The sequence below is a fragment of the Bos taurus genome, chromosome X (assembly GCF_002263795.3).
Source record: "Bos taurus isolate L1 Dominette 01449 registration number 42190680 breed Hereford chromosome X, ARS-UCD2.0, whole genome shotgun sequence".
NCBI lineage: Eukaryota > Metazoa > Chordata > Mammalia > Artiodactyla > Bovidae > Bos > Bos taurus.
Window position 1 is genome coordinate 42940242 of NC_037357.1, and position 12113 is coordinate 42952354.

Consider the following 12113-nt stretch of genomic DNA (forward strand, 5'->3'; position numbering starts at 1 on the left):
TTCTTTGCATTCACAAAACTTTCTCCATGTCAAGAATAAGGATATTCTGCTTTCTTATCCTTCATGTATTCACTGGAATGTCATTTTTAGTTAGCTTCAAGAACTTTTCTTTGCATTCACAACTAGCTGAACTAGCTAGATGTTTGGTTCAAGAGGTTTAGGTTTCAACCTATCCTGGCTTTTTACATGCCTTCTTCACCAAGCATATTTCTAGTTCTTGATTTAAAGTGAGAGCTGTACAACTCTTCTTTTTATTGTGAATATTTTGAGGTCATTGAGAAGCTCTATAGAGTCAGCAAAAATAAGACCTCAAGCTGATTGTGGCTCAGATCATGAGATCTTTACTGCAAAATTCAGGCTTAAATTGAAGAAAGTATGGGTAAACACTAGACCATTCAGGTATGACCTAAATTAAATCCCTTAGGATTATACAGTAGGGGTGACAAATAGATTCAAGGAGCTACATCTAATAGATAGTGTGCTTGAAGAACTATGGACAGTTTGTAACGTTGTAAAGAAGGTGGTGAACAAAACTATCCCAAAGAAAAAGAAATATGATAAGGCAAAATGGTTGCCTAAGAAAGTCTTACAAATAACTGAGAAAAGAAAAGTGAAAGGCAAAGAAGAAAGTGAAATATATACCCAACTGAATGCAGAGCTGTAGAGAATAGCAAGGAGAGCTAAGAAAGCCTTTTTAAGTGAGCAATGCAAAAAAAAAAAAAAAATAGATGGAAACAATAGAATGGGAAAGACTAGAGATCTCTTCAAGAAAATTGGAGATATCAATAGAATATTACATTCAGAAACAGACAAAATAAAGACAAAAGTGGCAAAGACTTAACAGAAGGATAAGAGATTAAGAGGAAGTGGCAAGAATACACAGAAAAACTGTACAAAAATGTCTTAATGACCCAGATAACCACAATAGTGTGATCACTCACCTAGAGCCAGACATCCTGGAAGGTGAAATCAAGTGGGTTTTAGGAAGCATTACTACCAACAAAGCTGGTGCAGGTGATAGAATGCCAACTAAACAATTTCAAGTCCCAAAATATGACATTGTTAAAGTGCTGCATTCAATATACCAGCAAATTTGGAAAACTCAGTGATAGTTACAGGACTGGAAAAGGTCAAGTTTTGCTTACAATTTCAAAGAAATGGTAATGCCAAAGAATGTTCAAAATACCAGACAATTGTGGTCATTTCACATGCTATCAAGGTAATACTCAAAAATCTTCAAGCTAGGTTTCAAGAGTATGTGACCCAAGAACTTCCAGTTGTGCAAGCTGGGTTTAGAAAAGGAACCAGAGATCAAATTGCCAACGTCAATTGGGTCATAGAAAAAAACAAGTGAATTCCAAAAAATCTACTTCTACTTCATTGACTACATGAAGGCTGTTGACCGTGGATCACAGCAAACCGTGAAAAATTCTTAGAGATGAGAATACCAGACCACCTTACATTTCTATTGAGAAACCTGTATGCAGATCAAGAAGCAACAGCTAGAACCAGACATGAAACAATAGATTGGTTCAAAATTGGAAAAAGAGTACAGCAAGTTTGTATATTGCAACTCTGCTTATATAACCTATTTGTAGAGTGCATGTGTGCTCAGTCGCCTCAGTTGTGTCTGACTCTTTGCAACCCTATTGACTGTAGCCCGCCAGGTTCCTCTATCCATGGGATTCTACAGGCAAGAATACTGGAGTGGGTTGCCATGTCCTCCTCTAGGGAATCTTCCAGACCCAGGGATCAAACCTGCATCCTCTGGAACTCCTGCATTGCAGGTGGATTCTTTACCTACCGAGCCACCTGGGAGACCCCTATATGTAGAGTACATCATGGGAAATGCTGACAGGATGGATAATTCTGACGCTGGAATTAATATAGCTGGGAGAAATAACAATCTCAAATATGCAGATGATACCACTCTAATGGCAGAAAGTGAAGAGGGACTGAAGAGCCTTTTGATGAGGGCAAAAGACAGGATTGAAAAAGCTGGTTTAAAATTCAGCATTCAGAAAACTAAGATCATGGCATCTGGGCTCATCACTTCATGGCAAGTAGATGGGGAAAATGTGAAAACAATGGCATATTTTATTTTCTTGGGCCCCAAAATAACTGTGGATGGTGACTTAAGCTATGAAATTAAAAACCCCTTGCTCCTTGGAAGAAAGGCTATGACAAACCTAGATAGTGTATTAAAAAGCAGAGACATCACTTTGCCAACAAAGGTCTGTCTAGCCAAAGGTATGGTTTTTCCAGTAGTCAGGTACGGATGTGAAAGTTGGACTATAAACAAAGCTGAACACCATAGAATTTATGCTTTTGAACTGTTGTGTTGGAAAAGACTCTTGAGAGTCCCTTGGATTGCAAGGAGATCAAACCAGTCAATCCTAAAGAATATCAACACTGAATATTCATTGGAAAGACTGATGCTGAAGCTAAAGCTCCAATAATTTGGCCACCTGATGCGAAAAACTGACTCATTAAAAAAGGCCCTGATGCTGGGAAGGATTGGGGGTAGGAGGGTTCAAAGGTAACAGGGGGTGAGATAGTTGGATGGCATCATCAACTCAATGGATATTAATCTGAGCAAACTCAGGGAGTTAGTGAAGGACAGCAAAGCCTGAAGTGCTATAGTCTATTGGATTGCAAAGAGTTGGGCATGACTTAGTGACTGAACAGCAACAACATTGTGCTATTAATTGGTCTATTTTCAATATTTCTGTGTTTCAGGGAATATGGAGGCCGAGGAAAATGAGAGAGATGGGAGAATAGATAGTTGGTGGAGTAGTCAGAACACACACATTTATTAAGTTAGCTATCTTATGTGGGCACACTTTCTGACACCCTAAAGTAATTAAAATAGTAACATCAAAGATCACTGATCATAAAATACCATTAAAATATGATAATAATAAATGTATATGTTGCAAAAATTACCACAATGTGACACAGAGATACAAAGTGAATAAATCTTGTTAGAAAAATGGTATCGATAGGATTGTTTAATGCAGGCTTGCCACAAGTCTTCAATTTGTAAAAACCATGATATCTGTGAAGTTCAATAAAAAGAAGTACAGTAAAATGAGGTATGCCTGTACCACGTAAACATTAATCAAAATAAAGCAGGAATGGCTATATTAGTATCAGATAAAGTAGACATTAGAGCAACAACAAAAATAATTACAGTCAAAGAAGAACATTACATAATGATAAAAATGATCAATATACCATACCAGAGAGAGGTACAATGATCTTAAATGTCTGTGCAACAAACAATGAAGGTTCAAAATAGATCAGTAAAAACTGATAGAACTGAAAGCAGAAATAGACATTCACAGTTGTAGATGATGACTTCAACACCACATTCTCTGCAATTAATAGAACTACTAAAGAGAAAAATCAACAAAAATATAAAATGACCCAGAAACACATCAAATAATAGAATCTTATTGATGTTTAAAGAACAGTCTACTCAACAACAGCAGAATACACATTTGTATATTATTTCTTAGTCCATAATGGTATCAAACTAGAAATCAAAAGCAGGAAAAAAAGGAAATTTTACAAAAACAACATAATCCTAAACAGTACGTGGAAATACACTGTATTTCCTAAATATATGTTGGAAAATTCTTGAAGAATTAAAGAAACAATAGAGACAACAGGAGATATCAGTGAAAATAAAAACAGGAAAATAGTAGAGGAAATCAATGCAACAAAAAATTGACAAACCTCTAACAACAAGTGGTACATGAAAAGATACTCAACAATCTCTAATCATCAAGGAGATGCAAATCAAAATCACAATGAGATATAACCTTATACTTGTCAGAATAGTGATTATCAAAAGGACAGAGAATAATGTGTTGATGTAGATATAGAAAAAAGGAAACCCTTGTACACTCTTGATGCAAAGGTAATTAGTACAGCCATTATGGAAAACAATATGGAGGTGCCTCAAAAAAATTAAAATAGAGCTACTGTATGCTCTGGCAATTTCATTGCTGGGTATATATATGAAAATAACAAGAATACAAACTTGAACAGAAATATGCAATCCCAAATTCAACGCAGCATTATTTACAACAGCCACTGATAGATGAATGGATGAAGAAAATGTGATACACATACATACATACACATGCACAGAGGAATATTATTCAGCTTTTAAAAAGAATTAAATCTTGCCACTTGCAACAACTTAGAAGGGCCTTGAGAGTGTTACACTAAGTGAAATAAGTCAAAACAAGAATCATAGGATCTCAACTACATGTGGAATCAAAACAAAACAGAACAATAAGCTCATATTTAAGGAAAACAAACTGGTGGTTGTCAGAAGTGAGAGGATAGGTGGACGGCCAAAATGGTTAAAGGGGGTAAAAAGTACAAATTTCCGGTTATAAAATAAGTAAATCATGGTGATGCATGGCACAGGATGGCAACTATAGTTAGTAATACTGTATTGTCTATTTGAAAGTTTCTCTAAGAATAAATCTTAAAATTGTCAGTACAAGAAAAAATTCTGTAATTATGCACAGTAATAGATGTTAACTCGACTTATTGTGGTGCAATATATACAAATATTGGTTGAATCATTATGTTGTATATCTGTAAATATTACAGTGTTGTATATCAATTATAAACTCAACACTAAACCAACTAAGATCATGGCATCCTGTCCCATCATTTCATGGCAAATAGAAGGGGAAAAAGTGGAAACAGTGCCAGATTTTATTTTCTCAGGCTCCAAAATCACTTCTGATGATGACTTCAGCCAGTAAATGAAAAGATGCTTGCTCCTTGGAATGAAAACTTTAACAAACCTACACAGTGTATTAAAAAGAAGAGACATCATTTTGACAACAAAGGTCTGTATAGTCAAAGCTATGGGTTATCCAATAGTCATGTATGGATATGAGACTTGAACCATAAAAAACACTGAGCACTGAAGAATGGGTGCTTTAGGACTATGGTGCTGGAGAAGGCTCTTGAGCATCTCTTGAACATCAAGGAGATCAAACCAGTCAATCCTAAAGGAAATCAACCCTAAATATTCATTGGAAGGACTGATGCTGAGGTTAAATCTCTAATGCTTTGGCCACCTGATGCCAAGAGTCAACTTATTGGAAAAGACCTGGATACTGGGAAAGATTGAAGGAAAAAGGAGAAAGGAGTCATAGAGAATTTAATGGTTAGATAGCATCCGAAATGGACATAAAATTGAGGAAATTCTGAGAGATAGTGGAAGATAGAGGAGACTGGTGTGCTGCAGTTCACAGGGTCACAAAAAGTCAGACTCGACTTAATGACTGAACAACATATAAATTATATCTCAATAAAAATTTCACCAAACTTTTCCCTAACTTATCATTAAAAATATGTCCACAATAAAGCACTACAGATGTGATATTACTTTATGTGGTATTTAACAATTAATGCAAATAAATCTATATACACAAACCAGAAACAGACTCACTAATAGATGTAGAAAACAAACATTCTTATCAATGGGGATAGGGAGGAAAAGAGGGACGTATTAGGAGTATAGGATTAACATAGTACGATACATATAACAGATAACAAATATTGTTTACTGTATAGCAGAGGGAATAATATTCAGTATCTTGTAATGACCTATAATGGAATACAATATGAACAAATATAACTGAATCACTTTGCTTTATACCTGAAACTAACACAATATTCAGTTCAGTTCAGTCGCTCAGTTATGTCCGACTCTGCAACCCCATGAACCGCAGCATGCCAGGCCTTCCTGTCCATCACAAACTCCAGAAGTTTACCCAAACCAAATCGAGTCGATTATTTCATCCAGCCATCTCATCCTCTGTCGTCTCCTTCTCTTCCTGCCCCCAATCCCTCCCAGCATCAAGGACTTTTCCAAAGAGTCAACTCTTCAGGTGAGGTGGCCAAAGTATGGGAGTTTCAGCTTCAACATCACTCCTTCCAATGAACACCCAGGACTGATTTCCTTTAGGATGGACTGGATGGATCTCCTTGCAATCCAAGGGACTCTCAAGAGTCTTCTCCAACACCACAGTTCAAAAGCATCAATTCTTTGGTGCTCAGCTTTCTTCACAGTCCAACTCTCACATCCATACATGACTACTGGAAGAACCATAGCCTTGACCAGACAGACCTTTGTTGGCAAAGCAATATCTCTGCTTTTTAATATGCTATCTAGGTTCGTCATAACTTTCCTTCCAAGAAGTAAGTGTCTTTTAATTTCATGGCTCCAATCACCATCTGCAGTGATTTCGGAGCCCCAAAATATAAAGTCTGACAATGTTTCCACTGTTTCCCCATCTATTTGCCATGAAATGATGGGACCAGATGCCATGAACTTCGTTTTCTGAATGTTGAGTTTTAAGCCAACTTTTTCACTCTCCACTTTCACTTTCATCAAGAGGCTTTTTAGTTCCTCTTCACTTTCTGCCATAAGGGTGGTGTCATCTGCATATCTGACGTTATTGATATTTCTCCTGGCAATCTTGATTCCAGCTTCTGCTTCTTCCAGCCCAGTGTTTCTCATGATGTACTCTGCATAGAAGTTAAATAAGCCGGGTGACAATATACAGCTTTGACATAGTCCTTTTCCTATTTGGAACCAGTCTCTTCCATGTCCAGTTCTAGCTGTTGCTTCCTGACCTGCATACAGGTTTCTCAAGAATTAGGTCAGGTGGTCTGGTATGCCCATCTCTTTCAAAATTTTCCACAGTTTATTGTGATCCACACAGTCAAAGGATTTGGAATAGTCAATAAAGCAGAAATAGATGTTTTTCTGGAACTTTCTTGCTTTTTCGATAATCCAGCAGATGTTGGCAATTTGATCTCTGGATCCTTTGCCTTTTCTAAAACCAGCTTGAACATCAGGAAGTTCATGGTTCACTTATTGTTGAAACCTGGCTTGGAGAATTTTGAGCATTACTTTACTACCTTGTGAGATGAGTGCAATTGTGTGGTAGGTTGACTATTCTTTGACAATCTGCTATAGTTCAATTTTTAAAAGATGTATTGCACCTCTTTACTCATTTTCTTTTCATTATCACTCTACCTAATTTCTGATTAAACAGGTAACATAGTTTAATGGAAAAAAATAAATACAGAATGCCACAAGCAATATCATTTTCATAAATTTGACATTGAATTTCTCAAAAACCACAAAATTACAAATTTCACAAAGATAAAGTAGTCAACATAAACAGCTTTTAACCATTAATAAAATTGAAATTATAATTTAAATTTTCTCAAAAAAGAAATTTTTAAGTTGAGATGATTTCATTGGGGAATTATATCAAACATTTAAAGAAGTATCATATAATACACACTGAAATACTGAAAATGATAGATATAGATGAAAAAAAATCAAAGAAGGCCTAAATTAATTGAGAGACATGTATTGGAAACTTTAACATTGTAAAGATGCCAATTCTACCCATATCTATCTCTGCATTTATGCATTTCCTATCACAATAAGAAATTTTTTATAGTTATACACTACCTTATTATTATATTTGTATGGGAAATTGCTAAAATTATATTGACAAGGAAGAAGAAAGTGGGTAAAAGCATTTAACTTGATATTAAATTCTATTATATAGCTACAATATTTAAAATAGTGTGATATAACAAAGGGACAGATTCATAGATCAACAGAAGATAATGGAATATCCAGAAGTAGATCCACACAAATATGCTCAATCCAATCATCTTTAAAAAAAAAAAAGTTGCAAGAGCACTTCAATGGAATAAGGGTAGCCTTGTCAACAGATAGTACATAGAAACTGGACATCACTAAGAAAAAATGATCATGTATCTAAACTTCACATTTTATACAAGATGAAATTTTTAAAAATGGATCATGAACTCAAATAAAAAATATAAAACTATAAATATTTTAGGAAAAGAACTATGCAAAACATCTTCAGGATCTAGGGGTAATGAGGAATTCTTAGAATGGACACCAAAACACAACCTACAAAAAGAAAAATAATTATAAACTGTATCTCATAAAAATTAAAAACTGACATTTCTTCTAAGTAGATATAATGATTGCAAAGAAACACGTTCAGTTCAGTTCAGTTCAGTTGCTCAGTCATGTCCGACTCTTTGTGACCCCATGAATCACAGCACACCAGGCCTCCCTGTCCATCACCAACTCCCGGAGGTCACTCAAACTCACGTCCATCGAGTCAGTGATGCCATCCAGCCATCTCATCCTCTGTCATCCCCTTTTCCTCCTGCCCCCAATCCCTCCCAGCATCAGAGTCTTTTCCAGTGAGTCAACTCTTCGCATGAGGCAGCCAAAGTACTGGAGTTTCAGCTTTAGCATCATTCCTTCCAAAGAACACCCAGGACTGATCTCCTTTAGAATGGACTGTTTGGATCTCCATTAAAAGATGGTAAATATCATCACCCACTAGGAAAATGCACATAAAATCACAATGAGATACAATGAAATACTAATAAGAAAGGCCAAATTTTTTAAAATAGTATTAACAAATGAAAGAGAAAAGATATATCATCCATAGAAGAATTGCAATTTTTTTTATGTTGATATTCTCCCATATATGTATTCTTAAGAATCTCTTAAAATACAAAATCACTATTGGAAACCCAATGGTGAGTAATCAAAAGAATTGAGTTTGTCAGGATCTGCCGGGGACCAGCCCCGGCTGATCCAGGGTATTTGAAGGAGAGACGGCGTAGGCGAAGATCAGGAAACAATTGCTTAATTAAATGTTAATTAAGGATATAAAGAGTAATAGAATGAGGATAGCTCAGTGAGGAAATTCAGTGGAGAAAAGAGGCTGAAATAAGGATAGCTCAGTGAGGAAATTTAGTGCAGAAAAGAGGCTAAATAATTCAGCCAGAAGGTAAGAGAAAGAACAACATGGTGAGACCAAGTTTCGGTGAACAAGGCCCACACTTTATTTTCCAAAGTAGTTTTTATACCTTAAGTTATGCATAGAGGATAATGGGGGAAGGGGTAGAGTCTTGCAGCAAGCCAGGCTTTCTTCCTGCAAACTTATCATATGCAAAAGCTTAGGTGATTTGCATCATCTTCTGGCCTGGAGGCCTTTTTCTCTAAAGGTGATTATTCTAAAGTCAGGCGCCAGCCTCCAAAAAGCATTAGATAAAGTTGCATTCCTACAGAGCAAAGGCGTGGTGGGCTATAACAAGAAAAAGAATTAATTCAAGGGTCCCAGGTTACAAACATTAAAGCTACAACTTACACCAATTATATTAATCAATACACTGCCAGGGACACAGCAGATAAGGGATATGGAAAGTTAGCAGCAAACATTGGCCCAACAAGTGAAAATCCCTTCACCAATACAATTTCTAATCAATCTTTTAGCTACTCAAAAGAATCTGTGTTTAGACAGTTTAGAACATCTCATGCCTCTCACAGCTGGGAGGCTCTGAACAATTACATGTGGCCGGAAAAACCTATTCAGGCAGGCTAGAGGATTTCCAAAGGAGTTTGTAGGTTGAAACACTGTCACACCCAGGAATTATTAACTGGAGCTGCAAGCTAACTCTTTTTTCAGAGAGGTAGTGGGGGACAGCCCCCAGTAAAGTCAGAGGTGTAGGTGAAAGCAGAAAGTAGGCAGACTCTGGTTTTGGGGGTATATGCTGGAAAATTTCCAGGGGGATTCCTGAAGCTCGATCCCGCCTTTGCGTATGCCGAGCCTCCTTCCTCATGACCTTTGTCATGGGTGGAGTTCCTCACGCTGGCTACCGGCAGTGATAGAATTCCAGTTGAGCTATTCCAGATCCTGAAAAGTGCTGCACTCAATATGCAATATGCACTCAATATGTAATATGCCGGCTCCCGGCAAGGATCAACATTTTTTTCAAAGGAAATTGAATAGACTAAAATATATCAGAGTGCCTTGTTCATAGCAAGTGTAAGAAATTTTTGGTATTTTTTTTACATATGTATATGTACACTGCTTGACATGTGTGATACGTTTTTCAATGAGAATTTAGGTCAACTAAGTTTAAAACTAGTTCTTGAAGATATTCTTCAATCACAGGATAGATATAAGTCCAAATGATGAGTACATATCATGTTCTCAGTTCAGTTCAGACGCTCAGTCTTGTCTGACTCTTTGTGACCCCATGGAATGCAGCAAGCCAGGCCTCCATGTCCATCACGAACTTGCAGAGTTTACCCAAATTCGTGTCCAATGTGTCGGTGATGCCATCCAACTATCTCATCCTCCGTCGTCCTTTCGCAGCATCAGGGTTTTTTTTTTTTTTCTTCAAATGAGTCAGCTCTTTGCATCAGGTGGCCCAAGTATTGAAGTTTCAGCTTCAACATCAGTCCTCCCAATGAACACCCAGGACTGATCTCCTTTAGAAAGGACTGGGTGGATCTCCTTGCAGTCCAAGGGACTCTCAAGGGTCTTCTCCAACACCACAGTTCAAAAGCTTTAATTATTCTGTGCTCAGATTTCTTTTTTTTAATTTTTATTTAATTTTTAAACTTTACATAATTGTATTAGTTTTGCCAAATATCAAAATGAATCCACCACAGGTATACACGTGTTCCCCATCCTGAACCCTCCTCCCTCCTCCCTCCCCATACCATCCCTCTGGGTCGTCCCAGTGCACTAGCCCCAAGCATCCAGTATCGTGCATCAAACCTGGACTGGCATCTCGATTTCTTTACAGTCCATCTCTCACATCCATACATGACAACTTGGAAAACCTTGGACTTGACTAGATGAACCTTTGTTGGCAAAGTAATGTCTCTGATTTTTAATATGCTGCCAAGGTTGGTCATGACTTTTCTTCAAAGGAGCAAGGGTCTTTTAATTTCATGGCTTCAGTCACCATCTGCAGTGATTTTGGAGTTCAAAAAAATAGTCTGCCATGGTTTCCACTATTTCCCCATCTATTTGCCATGAAGTGATGGTACCAGATCTCTGTTTTATGAATGTTGAGCTTTGAGCCAACCTTTTTACTCTCCTCTTTCACTTTCATCAAGAAGCTCTTTAGTTTTTCTTCACTTTCTGCCAAAAGGGTGGTGTCATGTGCATATCTGAGAAATATGTGCATATTTCTCCCGGCAATCTTGATTCCAGCTTGTGCTTCTTCCAGTCCAGCGTTTCTCATGATGTACTCTGCATATAAGTTAAATAAGCAGGGTGACAATATAGTCTTGATGTACTCCTTTTCCTATTTGGAACCAGGCTGTTGTTCCATGTCCAGTTCTAACTGTTGCTTCCTGTCCTGCATACAGGTTTCTCAAGAGGCAGGTCAGGTGGTCTGGTATTCCAATCTCTTTCAATATTTTCCACAGTTTATAGTGATCCACACAGTCAAAGGCTTTGGCATAGTCAATAAAGCAGAAATAGATGTTTTTTTGGAACTATCTTTCTTTTTTGATGATCCAGCGAATGCTGGCAATTTGATCTCTGGTTCCTCTGCCTTTTCTAAAACCAGCTTGAACATCTGGAAGGTCATGGTTCATGTATTGCTGAAGCCTGGCTTGGAGAATTTTGAGAATTACTTTACTAGCATCTGAGATGAGTGCAACTGTGGGGTACTTTAAGCATTCTTTGGCATTGCCTTTCTTTGGAATTGGAATGAAAACTGACAGTTTCCAGTCCTGTGCCCACTGCTGAGTTTTCCAATTTGCTGGCACATTGAGTGCAGCACTTTCACAGCATCTTTTTTAAGGATTTGGAATAGCTCAACTGGAATTCTATCACTTCCACTAGCTTTGTTTGTAGTGATGCTTCCTAAGGCCCATTTGACTTCACATTCCAGGATGCCTGGCTCTAGGTGAGTGATCACACCATCTTGATTATCTGGGTCATGAAGATCTTTTTTATACAGTTCTTCTGTGTATTCTTGCCACATCTTCTTAATATCTTCTGCTTCTGTTAGGTCCCTACCATTTCTGTTCTTTATTGAGCCCATCTTCTGTGTATTCTTGCCACATCTTCTTAATATCTTCTGCTTCTGTTAGGTCCCTACCATTTCTGTCCTTTATTGAGCCCATCTTTGCATGAATTGTTCCCTTGGTATCTCTAATTTTCTTGAAGAAATCTCCAGTCTTTCCCATTCTA